The sequence below is a fragment of the Panthera onca genome, chromosome X (genome assembly GCF_046562875.1).
Source record: "Panthera onca isolate mPanOnc1 chromosome X, mPanOnc1 haplotype 2, whole genome shotgun sequence".
Taxonomy (NCBI): Eukaryota; Metazoa; Chordata; class Mammalia; order Carnivora; family Felidae; genus Panthera; species Panthera onca.
Genome location: NC_138357.1, coordinates 38307778 through 38327224, shown reverse-complemented (window position 1 = coordinate 38327224; position 19447 = coordinate 38307778). Strand labels below are relative to the sequence as shown.

General features: G+C 45.2%; 1 protein-coding gene and 1 long non-coding RNA gene across 14 annotated transcripts in view; one reads left to right on the top strand and one right to left on the bottom strand.

Annotated features, from left to right (window-relative positions):
- PAK3 (p21 (RAC1) activated kinase 3) overlaps positions 1 to 19447 on the top strand; it is a 249095-nt gene that overhangs the window by 113338 nt on the left and 116310 nt on the right. For 9 of the 13 annotated variants that reach the window (XM_081793297.1, XM_081793301.1, XM_081793289.1 and 6 more), the window contains exons 1-3: positions 17515 to 17761; positions 18667 to 18732; positions 18859 to 18968. The exons of 2 other annotated variants lie outside the window; for them this stretch is intronic. The gene's annotated coding sequence lies outside the window, so the exon portion shown is untranslated. Of the gene's footprint in view, positions 1 to 17514; positions 17762 to 18666; positions 18733 to 18858; positions 18969 to 19447 lie in introns of those variants that run through there. 2 more of the 13 variants (XM_081793291.1, XM_081793300.1) reach the window with 2 other exon arrangements.
- LOC145713989 (uncharacterized) lies at positions 7938 to 17339 on the bottom strand. The gene is made up of 3 exons (XR_014136753.1): positions 17190 to 17339; positions 14060 to 14520; positions 7938 to 8385 (listed from the first exon to the last, which is right to left on the bottom strand). It is a non-coding gene; the product is annotated as an uncharacterized LOC145713989 (long non-coding RNA).

The following is a 19447-nucleotide window of genomic DNA, read 5'->3' as shown; positions in this document are numbered from 1 at the left end:
GAGGACTGTGTCAGAAACCAAGGGCTGTGGGGGTGGGGGAGCAATCTGGTAGGACATGATGGTGTTTGTTCTCCAGGCACAGGAACCGAGTTGGAAAGTGTGAGCCAGGGTGGTGGGGGCTCTGTGTTGGGGGGTGTTGCTGCGGGAAGAAGCTGAAGTTGCTCTTATTACACGGGGCATCACTGAGACACAGGGCAGAAGTAATACTGCTTCAGTGTCCAGGTCGCAAGGTGTGGCACAGAACAGAAAGGGGGCACTTCCACCCCTTCTGGGCAGACTCACTGGTGGCTTCAGCCAAAGCTTCCTGCAGGTAGGCAGCACCATTCAGGCCCCTTGTGGATCTGGGGCTGGGAGGGACTGCCAGTGATGGTGTTTCATTAGAAATGGAAGCTCCCGGGTGGCTCAGTCGGTTGAGCATCCGACTTCAGCTCAGGTCATGATCTTGTGGGCTCGTGAATTCGAGCCCCACGTTGGGCTCCCTGCCGTCAGCCTGTCAGTACAGAGCCTGCTTCGGATCCTCTGTTCCCCTCTCTCTGCCCCTCCCATGCTTGAGCTCTCCCCAGCATAAATAAATATTAAAAAAAAAAAAAAAAAAAAAAGAAAAGAGGAAATGGCAGCTCCCTCCAGAAAAGGGACTCTTGTCTGTCATGGTCCCCACTGGGTCTCCCAGCAGCTGGGCAAATGTCTGGCACATAGCATGTGCCTAAGAAACATTTGTTGAGTTAATTTGTTGGTAGTTCACATTCATGAGGACGGAAAGAGTAGAACAACATAAAAGGACTGTTCTTGAATAGTTCAGAAATACCTGAGGAGACGGTAAAGGGGACCGAGGCTCTCTGTTGAGCAGGTGGGGACACAAGTCAGTAACACGTGAGTTAGTAAAAGTGCATATGATTTCACTTATAGTCAAGATCAGGTATGGCCTTGGGAAAACTTGAGGCCTAACATTTTTACAAAGGCCCACCGCGATTTCTGGAGCGTTCTGGGTATTAGATAGCTGAGCTTCATATAGATACCAAGTGGCTATTAGAAAGTTTCTAATTATAAAGAAGACCTTCGAGGTGGGATGAGGGCTGGAAGAGCAGGTGCTGATTCTGGCAGGTTCTTCTTGGAAATTTTTAGCTACTCCACTGGCCCTTGTGATGTTGGTTTGGAGGAAGGGAGAGGCAAATGTAATCGGTTGGGGGGAAAAGCAAAAAAGAAAAGATTTTTTTGGTGTTGGTCTCCACTGTGCCAAAAGGAAAATATTTTTACTTGAGTTGTTACACTTAAGGTGAATTCATCTGCACCCATGTGCTGGCTAAACGTAGGGAAATGCAAAGTTACAAATATCTCGAATATACAGCATTTCTCATGACACATGGTAGACACTTAGTAGTGATTTTTAAATGGATGATATTTCCTTTTAACTCCTCTCTACCTCTGATCCCTGACTATGAGCTTCTTGAGGGCAGAGAATACAGGTAGAAGTCTACCTCTGTTCCTTTGACGCCTAGCCCGCTTCCTGACACATAATAGGTGTTAATTAAAAACTCGTTGTCCATTGAATGAAGAGACACGTTGATAATTACAATGGATACACAAGTTAATACCGCAGAAATAATTAAGAAATTATCTTCTCTCAAACTGGTGAAATCTGACATCAACACTAATAATTTGCTTAGCAAACAGTTCTTTGGTAGGAAACGCAAAGGGTACGTTTATTCTACCCTAGGGCTGGATTATCATGGAGCCCAAATGAATGTGGTTGTCCCATTTTTCTTGTCCTGGCTTTTGACGTTCCTTTCCCATAAATCAGAATACAGCCCAGAAAGGAAAACCAATACGATTTGGTATATCATACATGCTGGCTTCAGTTGGGTCACATTTCCTAAGTAGTCCCTTGCCTCATACTGGTTGATGGCTCTTTTTAATGAGACCTTCGTCACTTGCTGCTTGCCCGAATTAGTTTATTCATTTGTCTGAAAGCTGACTTTTACCAAGGCTCCACTCTTGTAGGCTTGACTCGTTATTCACTCCATATCCTCTCTCACTTGTTATGAAGCCAGTTTTTGGTTTCTTTGTCTTTCCCTGATTTATTCACGTGAGCCCTTTTCTGTGTCGTCTGACCTCTTAAGTGGTGCCTTTCCATCTTCCTGTGCCGCCCAAAGTACACTCGAAACATTTGAACTGATGAATGACACTCTTGTTTGTATTCTTCCTTCTTCTGTTTTCACCACAGCCAGCTCTTGGCCTCTTTGACCAGCTGTTGCACAAAAGACTTCATCTCTGAATTTTTCATTCTGGAAAGTGCAACACTATGCTCTTGACAATGACTGGGGGAGGGATATCCCATCCAGGCAGTACCCACTCTTACCCCATGCTTTCCCCACTATATGCGCCAACTCTTTTTTTTAATTTATTTTTGATTTTTAATTGCTACTTTTCAATTGAAGAATAATTGGCATACAATAGTATATTAGTTTCAGGTGTACAACATAGTGAAACAATATTTATATACATTATGAAATGGTCACGACAGTAAGTCTAGTTATCATCTAGATATTGTAACAAAGCTGTTACAATACTATTGACTGTATACCCCATGCTGTACATTATATGTCTCCGTGTTTTATTTATTTGATAACTAGGAGATTATACCTCTTAATCCCTTTTGCCTATTTCGTCCATCTGCCCACTCCTCCCCCAACTCTGGCAACTATCAATCAGTTTGTTCTCTGGATCTGAGTCTGTTTCTGTTTTATGCTGTTAATTTGTTTTGTTTTTTAGACTCCACATATAAGTGAGACCCTATAGTATTTGTCTTTCTCTGTCTGACTTATTTCACTTAGCATAATACCCTCTGGGTCCATCCATGTTGTCACAAATGGCAAGATTTCATTATTTTTTAATGGCTGAGTAATATCCGTGGTGTGTGTATGTGTGTGTGTGTGTGCGTGCGTGTGTGTGTGTGTGTGTGTGTGTGTGTGTGTGTATCATATCTTCTTTATGCATTCACTTATCAATGGACATTTAGGTGGCTTCCATATACTGGGTAGCGTAAATAATGTTGCAATGAGCACAGGGGTGCATATGTCTTTTTGAATTAGTGTTTTCATTTTCTTTGGATAAATACCTAGAAGTAGAATTGCTGGATCATGTGGGATTTCTTTTTCATTTATTAAAAAAAATATTTTTTTAATGTTTATTTATTTTTTAGAGAGAGAGACACAGTGTGAGCAGGGAAGGGACAGAGAGAGAGGGAGACACAGAATCCGAATCAGGGTCCAGGCTCCAAGCTGTCAGCGCAGAGCCTGATGTGGGGCTCGAATCCGTGAACCACAAGATCATGACCTAAGTTGAAGTTGGACACTTAACCATCAGAGCCACCCAGGCACCCCTTTATTTATTTTATTTTATTTTTTATTTTAAGAGAGAGAGAGAGAGAGAGAGAGAGAGAGAGAGGGAATGAGTGCAAGTGGAGCAGAGGGGCAGAGGGAGAGACAGAGTCTCAAGAAGCCTCCACACTCAGCACAGGCTCCACATGCTCAGCACAAAGCCTGACATGGGGCTTGATCCCATGACCCTGGAATCATGACCTGAGCCGAAATCAAGAGTCAGATGTTCAACCAGCTGAGCCACCCAGGCGCCTCCATATGGTAGTTCTATTTTTAACTTTATGAGGAACCTCCATACTGTTTTCCAGAGTGGCTGTACCAGTCTGCATTCCCACCAACAGCGCACGAGGGATCCTTTCTCCCCCGCAGCTTTGCCAACACTTGTTATTTCTTGTTCTTTGATAGTAGCCATTCTGACAGGTGTGAGGTGATATCTCATTGGGGTTTTGATTTGCCTTTCCCTGATGGTTAGTGATGTTTAATATCTTTTCATGTGCTTGCTGGCCATCTGGATGTCTTCTTTGGAAAGCTATCTCTTTAAGTCCTCTGTCCATTTTGTAATTGGACTATTTGGTTTTTTTGATATTGAGTTGTGTGAGTTCTTTAAATATTTTAGATGTTAACCCCTTAGCATATGTACGATTTGCAAACATCTTCTCCCATTCAGTAGGTTGCCTTTTTGTTTTGATGATGGTTTCCTTCACTGTGAAAAAGTTTTTTAGTCTGATGCTGTTCCATTTTTTTTAAACTCTTATTTCGTATTATTTTTTAAATGTTTTATTTATTTTTGAGAGAAAGAACGAGAGACAGAGCGCGATCAGGGGAGGGGCAGAGAGAGAGGGAGACACTGAATCCAAAGCAGGCTCCAGGCTGCGAGCTGTCAGCACAGAGCTGGACCTGGGGCTCAAACTCATGAACTGCGAGATCATGACCTGAGCTGAAGTCGGATGCTTAACTGGCTGAGCCACCCAGGTGCCCTGATGTCGTTCCATTTTTAAATTTTTGATTGTGTTCTCCTTACCCGGAGGAGACTGATATATATATATATATATTAAAGAGCTTACTGCCTAAGTTTTCTTGAAGGAGTTTTATGGTTTCAGGTCTTACAACTCTTCTTTATGCAGCACGTCTTTCACTCGGCTCATAAATACTGCACCCCTCCTGATGCCTTGCCAAGTGCTAGGCACTGGAGACATAGCAGTGAACGTGGCATTACATCGAGCATTGATCTTATTTATTTCATTTACGGACATTCAACTCTTTGCCCCACTATACGGATGAAGGCAACTTCAAAAACATTTTTTATCTTTTTGATTGCAGACGGACCCATCCTGATTAATCTGGCGTTAAAAATTAATTTGCATTTCTTGAGATACAGCATTCAATGACGCTACGGTGAGCTGGAGAACTGACTGGCTGGTCCACTCAAAGTGTCCATGAAACATTCACAAGGGGCCACATGATACCACATAATGTTTGTCCACCTTTTCGTACACACACATTTCTGTTACTTCCTGGACGACCCGCCTTTGTGAGCATCCAGAGGGCAGGCACTAGACCTGTTTGACTTGATCTGTAGGGAACTAGCTCAGAGCCACATCGCTCCATTGAATATAAAATAATGTGTCCCAGAGGTTACCAACTTACTGGATTTAATCCATTTTCTAAGCATGGGCTGCTTAACTTCTGTGTCTTCTGTCCTTTTGGATTTAAATATTCTCCCATCAGCTCAAACTATGCGTCAAATGTCGTTATCTCCTCCCAGTTGCTTTCTTGGGGCCCGCCTCCCTGGCTATGATGTGGGAGGATGATTCATGCCCAGGGTAGTTTCCAAACTACGTTGTCCAGCAGCTGAGCTACTGAGCTTCTAAATCGTCCTGAAATGTATTTGTCTTTCTGATTCACAAACGTCGAAACTATCCCTTCACTCACGCAGGGAGATGTGGGAGGTTTTATTTCGGTTTTTGTGCCTTTGTTGTGTGTTTTGGCGTAGTAAATTATTTGAAAAACTAGTCTTCCTTTGTCTAGGAGCTTTATAAATGACCCACGGGGTAAATGGCCTGGACCATTTCTCTGGGCCAGTGTGGAAATAGCTTTGGGCTCACAGTTCATCCAGAATGGGCCAGAGAGAATCTTTTGGGAGGAAAATGTATTTGATTATTATCAGTGGCAGTAGTGGTAGTACAAGCAGGCTTTCCAGAAGTTGCGGAAAGCATCCAACTTATCTCTAAGCACTGAATTATTTTCACATGTCATTTTTAAAACTGGAGAGTGTGATTGTTTAAAAGTGACAGCGTTATTTAAAAATAAAGCAGTGCATTGTAGCCAATCAAAATCCCCAGACCAGAAAATAGTTTTCCAATTTAGCCAGTCTGTTTTAATCCAGGTTATCCCAAAGCTACGCTGTAGTAGCCACGAGATTGCGCCCCAATTCCCTGTCACCCTACCCCCCCCCAACAGTCTTCTAAATCAACATGCATAAAATGCAAGGCAACAAAGAAAGATGCTCTGAGGCAGGGACTGGTCTTGACTCCTAACGTGGTCAGATAGCAATTAACCAGAGAGCTGAGGGGCAACAGTGCTATGAGGCATTCAAAGTTTCTGATTGAAGACGAGCCCTGTTTTTGTTTTTTTTAAACGTTTTTTTTTTTTTAGTTTGTTTATTTTGAGAGAGAGAGAGAGAGAATGTGTGTGAAGGAGGGGCAGAGAGGGAGAGAGGGAGAGAATCCCAAGCAGGCTCCACGCTGTCAGCACACAGCCCGATGTGGGGCTCGAACTCACAAACCACGAGATCATGACCTGAGCCTAGATCAAGAGTCAGACACTTAACCGACGGAGCCACCCAGGTGCCCCAGCCCTGTTTTTGTTTTAAGCTTCTTGGAGTTGATGAAAAGCCTTGCTTACATGTATGAATGCAAAGCCTTTGACATCAGGGAGCGGATTATTGTCTGATGACGGGGAAACCTGGTGGTGGCCTGCCACAGAACCAAACTTGTGTGTGGGAAGGACTCTTCAGCAGTGTGATTTGCAACGTTTCCCCACCAAAAGTCCCTCTCTCCTTCTGTCTCCCCAAACCTACAGTGGCTTGTACCTATCTGCCTCTGCAGTTCATTCCTTTCATTCAAGCACTGCCTGTGCCAGAAGGGTCCTTCTAAAGCACAGATACCTGGAAGGAGCAATAAATGAATTCGCTAAGGCTGTACTGAGAAGTCAATTAGATTCCTTTCGTCCCAGACCCGGGAAGGAAACAGGTGGCACCTTTAGCTCACTGGGCCTCTGGGTGGCTGGGAGAAGTCTCTGAAAGGAAGAATGGAACCCAGGAAAGGAAAGAACGCACTGAGATTAGTTCGTAATTGTGTCATGGTTCATTGTCTTAAACTGTAGAGAGAACACTCAGATGTCAGTGTATGGGGGGTGCTTAAAAATGGAATATAACAAAAGAAATGTATTACCCGAGGCTGCTGTTTTGGAGATTTTAGATCATGTAGTGTTTACTAAAAAACCTAAGGAATTTGAAAGCTGTGGGGCATATCCAGAACAGGAACCTTCCAGCATCACCCCTCTGGACCAGGGAAATGCAAATACAGCTCTCAGCTCCTCACCCCCCAGTGTTTTGCCTTGATAAATGTCTGAAATTTTCAACTGGAGTGTGGCGAGAATGATGCCTTTTCTACCTCTCTCTCTTGAGAACAGAATTAGGGGGCATTTGCCTTAAATTACATTAAAAAAAAGGCAGGATGAGCATTCTTTCTGGCCTTACATGGGTAGTGATAATTAAAAAGGGTCAAAGATGATCCCAAGATTACTGGGAAAATACACCTCCCTCCCATTTACAGGGATGCCCCCCCGCATCTTTCAAAGGAGAACCGGCAAATTACCATGGAAATGTGCCCCAACTGGCAGTACTCAAGTAGGAGTCAGAGCCTTTGTTAGCAGGGGTTTGTGGGGGCCAGCACCAGAGTGAACACAGTTAAGCCTCGCTAATTCCCTGAACGGGGAAAGGCCGATCTTGATTTGTAAGGAACTTGAATTTGAAAATATGTTTAAAGAAATGCCATGTTATTATTTCCAAAAACCTGCAGTCAAACTGCTGCCTGGGGCCTGTGCTCTGAGCCACTGAGACTCTTAAGGCCTTGAACAAATAGATAAGGACTGTAGTTAGCATATTGGTCATTTGAATGCAAAGTGCAGTTATAGTAGCGCTTAAAATTGCGCACTCCCCTAGCAGGCTGTCACTTTCCTATGTTTATAGTATTAATTTGCCTAGCAACCTGCCCCCTTTCCTTTTTAGCAGTAAACTTGACCCTCACATGTCGGCATCTGCTCAATTTTCCATATTAGCAGCTGGAATGAATAAGGAGCCGGTGGGGGCGGGGGGCACAGGGGTGGAGTGGTGGTGTCGAACTCCTTGTAAAAATCAACATGACCATAGTTTGAACCTCTCTTTAACTAGAAGTTAACTTTCAAACTCATCAGTGAATTCATATTTATTATTTACTGAGTAGGCGATGCATTCCCTAGGATGACTCAAAAAGGGAAAGAGGGGCAGCCTGTTTCGAATGTTCCATCCTCATAAATGACCTGATCAAATGAACACCAGAGAACATTGAATGCAACGCGTTCCTGGATCATAACAAAATAAGGATTGATTATGAGGCTCCACAGGTGCTTAATTATATGGAACAAAAGCACATTGAGATCTGCATCTATTAAACACGTCTGTGATGGTCAACCCGTCCTGTGTGCACATATTAACTGTTCTCAAATTCACACTTGAGACCACTTAATTTGAAGTGTGACTGAGTTATGTTTGCAAAGGGGGAAAAAGGAGAGACGAATACAGCTGCAGTGTTATCCAAATACCCCATGTCTTCGTCATTTTGCTATGCACGTGGAAGAAAGAGGCTATGTTCTTTTACAAGTTGGACAAGCCAGATGGCCCGCAGGGTGGGGATTGCAGGAAAAAGCTGGGGGAAGCCTCAGTCCCCCGATTCTACTTGCCACAAACCTGAGGAGAAAAAGATAATCCTTAAGTAATGAAATTCCTCATCCAGTGATTCCAAATTTTGCCGCACATTACAATCTGGGAAGATTAGAGCCCGAGGAGATTTTTAAAAACTCTGATACCCAGATTCGTGCCATGCCATTAAAATCAGGGTGTCTGAGGGCGGGGGCAGGGCACCAGCATTTTATAAAGGTCACAAGGTGATTGCAAGGGCAGTAAATTGGGAGCCACTGCCCTGATGCTTCCCTGCTTCACATGCATTTAAGTCACATTCTATCTTCCCAGTTACCCTGAGAAGGAGGTGCTATTAGATCCCCATTTCACAGATGATGAAACTGAGGTTCAGAGAGGTTAAGTTGCTCAAGTTCTCAAAGCCGTTAAATAGCAAATCTGGGATTTGAATACCACTATCATGTCAAAGTATGTAGGTTACAGTACTTTTATGCAGTACTGTCTCTCTGGGCTTTTGTCTCCATACCTGGCACCATTCCAACAAATCTGATATATGATAATCGTATATCCATTCAATGAGAATTTACTAGACACCTACTATGTAAATCCCAGTTTTAGACACAACGTGTGATTCTGCGTAGATTCAAGGAAACATGGCTAACTAACTCCAGACGATTCAAGGGGCCTTCCAGATATCCATTGGTTGGTCGTCAATTATGTTAAAGCTTAGTCAGCCAAAGATAACCAGAGACAAAACTGTAGTCCGACAGAGTCAAATCTATTGACCTGATGCACCCAGGGAGTGCATTCCAGAGAAACCATAGGATTGCCGCTCTTGAAAAAGAGGGAGGAGGGAACATCTTTTGTAACTGAGTTCCCACTGAAGGATTCTGAGGAGCATTGAAAGAAGCAGAGGTAAGTTCTGGATTGATTGCAGTTGCTGAGGTGGGGTCGGGAGAAGGGAGTATCAACTAGGAGTTGGGCACTATCATGAGGCAGGGGTGCCTTGCAGTTGGTACCCCCAGGAATAAATGAAAAAGCAAAGGTCTAGGGCATCACTGGGAAGAAAGCAGTGGTTGCTCAAAGGAGGTAGGAGTTGTTATGGCATTTTACAACTGTTGCATGATCTTGGGAGAAACAGTGTTTTCTGCTACCTTTGCAGCTGGCTTTAGCAGTCTGCTCTCTCAGCCTGATTAATAGCAAGGCTGCTTGTTCCCAGGCCAAGCTGATTTTCTCTCATTCAGTCCCAGGCAAGTTTTGACTCTTTCAGGTTTGGGCCCTTTTTAGCAGGGATAGACACGAGAGAAGCAAGTTGGTGCTCAGATCAACTATTAATAGCTTTGCTCCTTTTCAGCTGTGTTTGGCAATTCATTTAATGGGAGATTGTATGTCAAACTGGCGGATCCTGGACAAGGCCTGTGTTTCAGTTAATGTAGTATAACGATGTCAATTGTCAACAATTTCCAGGGTTTCGACAATGTACTGTGGCTACATAAAATAAGATTAATACAGTATATCAAAATATTGGGGGAAACTTGGGTAAGAATGCCTAGGGATTCTTTGTACTATTTCTGCAGCTTCTTGTGCACCTTGAACTATTTCAAAAATAAAAGTTGTAGACGACATTCAGTGGGAGAACAGGTTTGTGTTGATTGTCTAAATAAGACTCTTAGAGGTAGTCTGACTTTACCCATTATATATTGCTGGACTTAAAGCCACTGAATGTGAATACAGCACCCAGTAGTGATATCAGTCAATACCCATGTCTACCAGGGGTTATTCCTTTGGGACCAGTTTGTGCATTCACAAGATGCCACTTGAGTAGAGTCTGGAAGTACGTGTTAGATATCACGAGGTAGGTTCCACACATGAGTGAAATTCTGTGGTATTTGCCTTTCTCTGGCTGACATATTTAACTTAACATTACACCCTCTAGGTCCACCCATGTTGCTGCAAATGGCAAGATTTCTCTCTTTTATTCTGGCCAAGTAATATTCCATTGTATATATATTACGAGGTCTTCTGTATCCATCGTCTGTGAATGGACACTTGGACTGCTTCCATAACTTATCTTGGCTATTGTAAATAATGCTTCAATAAGCATATAGACCTGTTGAATCATTACGTTGTACACCTGAAACTAATATAACACTGTATGTTAATTATACTTGAATTAAAAGAAAAATCACCAGGTAGGGAAAGGAGGGGAGAAAGCCATACCGGGCAAAGAGAAGAGCAGGAGAGGCACAGAGGTACAAAAGTCAAGGTAAATCAATCACGGAAGCAATAGTTTGATGGGGCTGATGGCTGGAGTAAATGGAGGGGGGACTGGTAGGAGAGCAACCTGGAAAGATGAGTTGAAGCTGGAATGTGACAGACTGGGTGTGACTTTCCTCTCTCTGAAATTAAGGACTTTGGACTTCTCTTGTAGTACTTACTACACGTGCTTTGTGTCACAGTTACTTGGGTAAGTATCTTTTCTCCCCAACCCGATTCCAAGTTCCTTAAGCAGATGATCCACGTTTGGTTTCTCTGGATAGCATCTGTACACATCTAGCTGTGTGTTTTATGCTTAGTAGGTCCTAATAAAACTGTCTTAGCAATGAATAACATAGCACAAAGATGTAATGGGTATTCCCTCTCAGAATATCTGGAGTCCTGAGATAACGTTGAGCGAGGTGTCTACCAGCAGGGCAATGAATGTAGCCCACAGAAAAGCACACGAGCTCTCTTTACGGCTGGTTTTGATGACCGGGTATGGCCATGCCCTGCCACCTTTTTTTTTTTTTTTTTTTTTTTTTTTTTTTTCAACGTTTTTTTATTTATTTTTGGGACAGAGAGAGACAGAGCATGAACGGGGGAGGGGCAGAGAGAGAGGGAGACACAGAATCTGAAGCAGGCTCCAGGCTCCGAGCCATCAGCCCAGAGCCTGACGCGGGGCTCGAACTCACGGACCGCGAGATCGTGACCTGGCTGAAGTCGGACGCTTAACCGACTGCGCCACCCAGGCGCCCCCATGCCCTGCCACCTTTGACACATGCCCCCCATTGCTCCTGGACCCTGTCATGATGGCATCCTTTGAAAAGAGGTCACGTGCCTTGCCCTAATCGATTTCACATTCCACTCACACTTCCCTCTGTTTGGCTCTGCTGGGGGGTTGCAGAGATGCCTTATCCCTCCACCACCTGTTCCTTGGTTTTCTTCATTAGAGCCAATACGACAGTTCAGATGGGACCTGGGGATGGTAGGTAAGGAACTCCTGAAGCAAGAGATTTTCTCCAGGCTTTGGCTGGCATACATTAACTAAGGGGATCTCCACCATGCCTGTTGGTGATTTTTTTCCCCCTTTCACCTCCTGAGAGAAATGTTGCATTGCTTAACCACCTCAGATGGTTGCGTGTGGGGATGGGGGCACTTCTGTTCCTGACAACCTCATTATGTAGTTATCAGGAACAGACACTGCCCAGGTTGTCACGACAACCAGCAATGATTCAAAGCTTCCGTAAAAGGTCTGTATCTCTGGCAAATAATCAGCCTTTAGTGTTCAGCAGACGCTGAGCTGAGAAGCCAATCACAGGTGAGCCGGGAAAGCATGACATCATAATCCAGCCGGTCCAAAAAAAATTAATATTTGGTTTTCTATTTCTCTCCTTGGTTCTTTGTCCCCTAGATTTTATCTTCCACTTTCTCCTGCTCTCTCTCTCTCTTTTTCCCCTAGAAAAGTGGGGAAAGCAATGAAACCAACTTTCCAAATTCACTTTACTCCGTGCAGTTTGACTTAGGTTCGGGCAGTGCAGTGAGAGTGTGGGGAAGGAATGTACAATGTGATCCGCTTAGGAGCAAAATCAAACAGAGCATCAGCTCAATTAAATAATGTGGTTTGTTATGTGAGACCATGGTGGACTTGGGGCTAATTAAAACCAAGTCAGAGGAGAGGAACTTCCTAATTCTCATATTAATTCATCCAGGGCCACCTGCGTTTAATTGTCTTCTGCTTTTCCTTTGCTAACTCCCTGGTGGGAGGGAGGAGGGCAGAGGCTGCAAGCTCCTGAAGGCTTGTAGGTTCTACGGGGCAGGTCCCTAACCGGTGCTAATTATAGTGAAGGAAGGTGGGGAGAGACGCACCCCCCTCCCCCCCTTCATTCCCCAGGTCCCACAATACAGGGAGCATATGTAAATGGAGACTCATCAAGTCTATTAAGGAGGTGTGTAGCTCTGAAATCTGTTAAATCCACTGTTGTTCCATTAGCCATTTGCATCCATACAAGAGTCCAGGGAGATAGCAGGTCAAGTTTCACAGAAGAGAAAACTAAAGCCCTGGGAAATTTGAGTCTTGCTCAGGGTTTCCTGACCAGAAGCTAGACTGGCATCTGGGTCTCCTCATTCCTTGGCCAGAACTCTGAAGCCCCACAAGGATGGTGATTTCCTAGCCCTGGGCTTCCCTCTTTCCTCCTCCCCTGGTTTATTTTTATATTTTTAAAGTTTATTTATTTTTGAGAGAGAGAGAGACACAGAGTGTGAGAAGGGGAGGGACACAGAGAGAGGGACACAGAGGATCCAAGGCAGGCTCCAGGCTCTGAGCTGTCAGCGCAGAGCCTGATGTGGGGCTCGAACCCACGAACCGCGAGATCGTGCCCCGAGCTGAAGTCGGACGCTTAACTGACTGAGCCACCTAGGCGCCCCCCTCCTCCTCCTCCTCTGGTTTTTAAGGGAACTAGGATGAGCCCCTTGGCATTTCTGAGGCTCCTTGCTCTTTGTCAGGCAGGCTCCCCACCATGTTGCCTCCAACCGGAACTGAGTGGGAGTGGTGGGCAGGAAGGAAGGGGCACAGTAGTGTCTGACTGCAGTGAAGGAGGGGTGGGCACAGTGCTCTTAGCTAACGCCTGGGGCACTAGCTGCCCAGTCGGGTTCTTTTGTATTCAGAGCAGGAGGGGGAGTTTTTGTTTTGCTTTTTTTTTTTTTTTTTTTTTTAAGAGCAGCTGCTTTAACAAAAGCTGTGAAGACTGAGAGCCACAAAGACCCAGAGTCCACCAGTGGGAATGATTTCTGGCTGTAAGAGTCGAGGCAGGGGATGGGAAGGGAGCCAGGATATCCAGGCTGCTTTTCCCCAGTGAGTTGTACATTTCTGCCCTTCTGTGCCTGCCCAGGGATGGCTCAGCTCAGCCCGGCACACCGTAGCCTCCATTGCCACACTCGACCCACGGACAGAGCATTCAGACCCCCTTCAGGACAGCACTCTGTTCATTCTGTTTGTGTTGTTTTTGTCTCCACCCAAAGAAGGCTATGTTTGCGCTTTTTAATGTTTCCTACGTGCACATCCTATATGTTTATTATAAAAAATGTACAGACAATGCAGAAGTGTATAATGAGAAAAAGTTAATGACCTCCACCATGCCCACATACCCACATGTCTTCCTTTCTACCATTTTAATTCCCAGAGTTACCCTCTTAGCAGTTTGGTGTGTATAATGCCAACTTAAACACACACACACACACACACACACACACTTTTAAAAAAAATAATAGTACACATGCCATTCTGCAACTTTTTTTCACTCAAGAATGTGTCAAGATGTGCTTCTGTTCCAATACCTAAAAGTCCACTTGATTCTTTTTAGCTGGTGTGTAATATTCTAAAATATGCATCTCCTGTGACTTATTCAACAGTTACCTTATTGAGGGAAATTTAGGTTACCCCTTATATATAAGAGGTTCTCTTTCTTACCTAAGACTCAGCCACGAACACACTAGAACATATCTTCGCATGTTTTTGTGAATGTATCCATAATCAAATTCCTTGAGCTGAAATCGCTTGGTCAAGTGGCACATGCCACTTTAAATTTCCTAGGCGTTGCCAGCTTGCCCTTTTAAATAAAAAGGCTATGCCAATGTACCCTTCCATCCATGGTATATGAGAAGGAGCAGTGTTCCTTTTATCTGGGATTTGACTGGAAGGGTTTGGCTGGTCGGGTTGGTGAGAGCCACAGGAGAAATACAACTGAAGTTGCCATTTGGGTGGTAGAAAGAACACAAAGCCGGACAGTAGGAGACCTGGTTTCTAGGACCTTCTCTGTGAGGCATTGGACAGGCTACTTTAAACCCCTGGGTGTCCGTCCGTTTGCTCATCTATGAAATGCGGATCATAATTGCCACAGTATGCTGTTGTGGTTGTTGTGAGCATCAAACCTGGAGATACAAGAACGGTTTGTAACCTGAGAAGCAGGATTCACATGCCAAGTGGTTATTACAGTAGCGTTGTTATTATATCCTTAAATCAATGGGCTCAGAGAAGGAAACCGGGGAAGGTGGGAGTTGAGTGGGAAAAATTACACAGATGAAATCTTCACCTTTCCTGAAAGTTCCCATGCAGTTGTCCTATATTCTTGGAGAGCAAACCACGTTGGTAGTAAAGACCGCTTTATGATATCAAGAAGAATATAGGTTATTACCCTTTCAGGGGAAGACTGAAGTCTTTCGTGCTGGGCCTGGCTTCTGAGTCCAGTCCTCTTTCTATGACACCTCTATGCTTTAATTTGTCAGGGACCTAATAGGATTTTGTCCCCGTGCTACTTTCTATAATCACCAGTGAGAGAAGAAATACACACATGAAATGCTTAAATAACCGTGTGCCGTGACTGCATAAATAGCTCTGAGTTATAGCTGAGGTATATGGGAGGATTAGAGTGAAATCAAATACCTTTTAATTACAATTTAAATCAATAGCCCAGAAGAACAAGTTAAATCATTAGCCATAAAAAAAATCCGGTTTTATCTTTCTATTTCTTAAAAATAAAAACGTTCTTATTGTTTAAAATAACCCAAACAAGTGCATTTTGCAAATCAGAGATGTAATATTAAGTAAATGCTCATTCATTTAGATCAGTGATTTTTAGATTATTCTTACCATGATGCAAAAACAAAAAAATCAATGTGATGGGCTACCTTCTTTAACCCAAAAGTTAATTAAAAAGATAACTTAAAATCACTGAAAGCAGAACCACTGTGATTTCAGCATATTAATCAGGGATTTGAGAAGAAGGGTGATGACTGTTTTTACATTAGGAGACAACCACCAAGCAAAAAAACCAACCAACCAAATAAACAAACAAAAAAAACAAAACAAAATAAAGGCTATTTAAAAATGCCTGGTATTTAAAAAACTCCAATCTAGTATACTCTTTTTTTTCCAAAGCAAATATGTATTTTAACGAAACCATTAATACCATATATCATATTAGAAAAAGCATGGGGTGGGGGGCCAGCACCTGGGTGGTTCAGTGGGTTAAGCATCCAACTCTTGATCTCGGCTCAGGTCCTATCTCATGGTTGGTGAGTTTGAGCCCTGCATCTGGCTCTGGGCTGACAGTATGGAGTCTGCCTGGGACTCTCTCTCTCCTCTCTGCCCCTCCTCTGCTCCTGCTTGAGTTCTGTCTCTCTCACTCTCTCAAAATAAATAAATAAACTTTTTTTTTAAATAAAAAACATGGGCCTTGGATGCAGACAGATCTAGATACAAATTCCATCTCTGGGACTTTCTGCAGTGTTCATGTAATTGTCATGTATGCATAAATATATTTTTAATTAAGGAAAATAAAAAGTAAAATGTAAAGTTAGCCTTTAAAAAAATCTGGAGTATGTATTTTACTTAGTCTTTTGCCACCCTCTTTCCTGCCTTGTCATAGATTAGAAGGCTCATTGTTCTTTTTTTCAATTTCTAACATCATCAGAAACTTTTAATTTTTAAAAAATATTTATTTATTTTTGAGAGAAAGAGACAGACAGAATGTGAACAGAGGAGGGGCAGAGAGAGACACACACACACAGAATCCAAAGCAGGCGCCAGGCTCTGAGCTGTCAGCACAGAGCCCCACATGGGGCTCAAACTGATGAGTTGTGAGATCATAACCTGAGCTGAAGTCAGACGCCCAACCCACTGAGCCACCCAGGCACCCCTGAACATCATCATAGGTTAAAATGAATTAGTCCAAAGAGGTAGCCCATTCTCCCAACTTCCCCAGATGTTGCCTCTGTGAGTCTAGAGGCCTGTTGTGTGACTTTTCATAAAAGGACCTTGGCAAAAATATTAGTTCACCTTCCATCATAAAACTTGTTTTGTTAGCATTATGGAGAAATGCTTGGCGGATGTTGAGAAAATTGGATAAAAGTGTACTGTGGAGGGTCATAACCCATTTTGACCATTTAAGTCTGCCAGGGTATATTTATCTTTACAAAACTAAGTTTGAAAGTGGAGAGGGAAAATCACCCATAAACTTTAACCTAACCTATGATAATTTTACGTTCTCTTATCATTTTTATGGGTATATTTTACATCATTATAATGCGAATGTACTTACTATTTTGCATTCCTTGTCATTTTTGATGACAGCTTACTGTCTCCTTGCTGGGATTTACCATAATTTATATAATCCAGCCAAATCCTGGAGGTTATGGATTGTGAAGTAGCAAGAGATGATTTTTGGAGTTACATTTTAAGCTTCACACACGGACAAAAATTTGAATTTTTTCTTAAAGACGAGAGGCCATGGAAGGTTATAGGGAGAGCCACAGTTTAATGAAATTAAATGTATCTATATATCTATAAACTTGAAGTAATTTTTTTGTTTTGTATCATGCTCCCTGTTTTGAAATGTGTGTTTCATGGGCAGAAAGATAGTTTCCCTATCTAGATTGTCACCTCTGAATGCCACTGCCCTATCTGCACGAGTCTACTTTGTATCCAAGAGACTCCACCAGTGTAACCTGTTGGCCGGACAGGTGGTATCCCAAACCCAAACCATTTTCCCCAATAAAGAGAGCCCGTGTAGCTGGACGGATTTCCTCCCCTGAAAATTTACCTGAAATTCCAGTCTTCACAGAGGGCGGCCAGTTGAGGAAGATACACGAAATGCCTCCGCCCCCTCCCTACTGACAGGTGAGCCTCTCTCCTGACGGCCCCACCTCTGTCTAGACAACCCTGACAGTGTAGAAGTTTCCATCTCCTTTTCCTTTCCCTCTCCTGTTCCCTCCCCTTCAGTCCCCCCCCCCCCCATCCCAGGCGCTTCCTGCCTGGAAACAAAAGATTGGTCCCCAGCAGCCCACTCAGGGCGATTTTAGTTTTCTGCTCACCCTCTGATTGGCTCGCGTGCGGTGCAGAGCCCGGGTGACGTCATAGCAGACAAGAGCTAGGGAGCGGTTGCCGAGCGGGGCTCTGCCGCGGGCGGGCAGCTGTCGGCAGCGCACCGTCTGGGGGCTCGCGCGGGGGGCTGCAGCTTTTCCCGGCCCGAAGCAAGTGTGCGGGGCCGGGAGGAGAGCCGGGGGTAGCGGGCCGGGCCCGGGCTGCGGCTGCGGCTGCGGCCCCCCAGCCCCGCCAGCCCGAGCGCTCGGAGGTAGAGGAGAGGTCTGGACAGGGTGGCTGGACCAGCGGCAGGTAAATCCCACGACTCACGGCGCCCGGCTCGCTCGGGGGAGGGTGTGGCGCTGCCGGGCAGATTTTCTGCCTTCCCGGGGTCCCTTCCTGCTCTCGCGGCGCCCCAGCCTCGGGTCCCCTACGTGGCGCCCCCGGAGCCCCGAGACCCAGCGCGCAGTTCGCGGGATCGCGCTGGGCGAACGCGGACGAGTGGGTGTGTCAGGGCCACTCTCGGAGGGCCTGGACCCCTCGGCTGGGGCAAGCCCTGGACTCGCTGACACGGGCCTGGGCCGCTGGAGGCCAAATCCGCCCCCAAAGCAACGTCAGCCCGTTAGTCTTACACCATCTTCCCGCCCCCTCCCCCAGCCCCAGTAGCGACGGCAGCCCCCCTCCCCCCCCCCCCCCCAAGGGGAGGAGGTGTGGCCGAGGCCCCGGGCAGGTCCGGGAGAAGGGGAGCAGCCCAGCCTGAGCAAACAGAAAAAGTGACGGTTTTCTTAAATAGGCGCCCTTTCTTTTATTTTTCTTTTACCCTCCTCCCCTTTTTTTTGGTGGGGGCGGGGGGAGCCTAATGACAGGAGGACTCATTTCTATTCATGTGGAGATTGGAATGATGCAGTACTATCCCTAAAAAGGCTGGGGTCCCTCAGTTGGCCTTTGTCTTTGTCTGGGGGGCAGGGGTCATTAGGGGTCATTAGGGGCACTGCCCTCCTACCCCGTCCTCAGCTCACAGGGAGCCTTGCCGTCAGTTTGTGAACTGGCTCTGGCCAGACGCCTGCCGCTCTTTGGGGCAGATTGAACATTTTAGATACTTGCTGTCACAGGTTTTCCTTCCTTAGGTGATGGTGGTGGAGGGTCAGGGTGGGAGGGCGGTGCCCGCAGGGAGGGAGCCAGAGGCCCCCACTTGATATTTTGGTCCCACCTTCCAGAATCCAGTGCCAGACTCTGGACTTGAGGGTTCTAGGCTGTGGTCTGTAGAAGCAAAGGAGAGAAGGGTGAGTGGCTTGGCTTTGGGAAGCATGAAGGGGGCGGTTGCAGTGTTATTTATTTATTTTTTTTAAATGGCTTTCAGCCGGGAAGCCTTTAGCCATGTTAGTCTCGCTCCCCCCATGGTTTTGCAGACTCAAATCCAGGCCAACTGTATGGCTGTCTGAGGTGTTGGAACAGAAGGAGGTCCATTCCTGTTGGTGACAACACTGTGGCCCTGTTCTGGGATGACCGAGGTATAAAGGTCAGTGCGGTTTTCACTGGGCCGTTTGCAAAATTATAATTGGGCAGGTCTGTGATTGGGTAGTTGAGGCCCCTAACCAGGGGCACCTTTGGATAAAGGGGCTTAACTGGTAATGGATGACTAATAGGCCAGGGCTTGAAGGGAGAGCCATGTAAGCCTTCGTCAGTGTCTGGATACAAATGTCATACCTCCCTCCTCCATGAAAGAGGCAAAATGGGAAGAGACTGGCATGTATGCTGGGTGGAAGCTGACAGCTGAGAATGTCAAGGCCAGAGGGACTTTGAGATGTCAAGGAGCAGACCCTCCAAGCCTCCAGGCAGGCAGATGGGCCTTGTGGGAGAGACCAAACAGAAAAAAAGAGGTTCACTTGTGATACAGATGCAGGCAAGGGGCCACAACACCCGAAGGGCGTTCTGACTAGCCGACCGTTACCACAGGTTGCAGATTTTCTGGTTGGAGGCAGAATGGGTGTACACAAC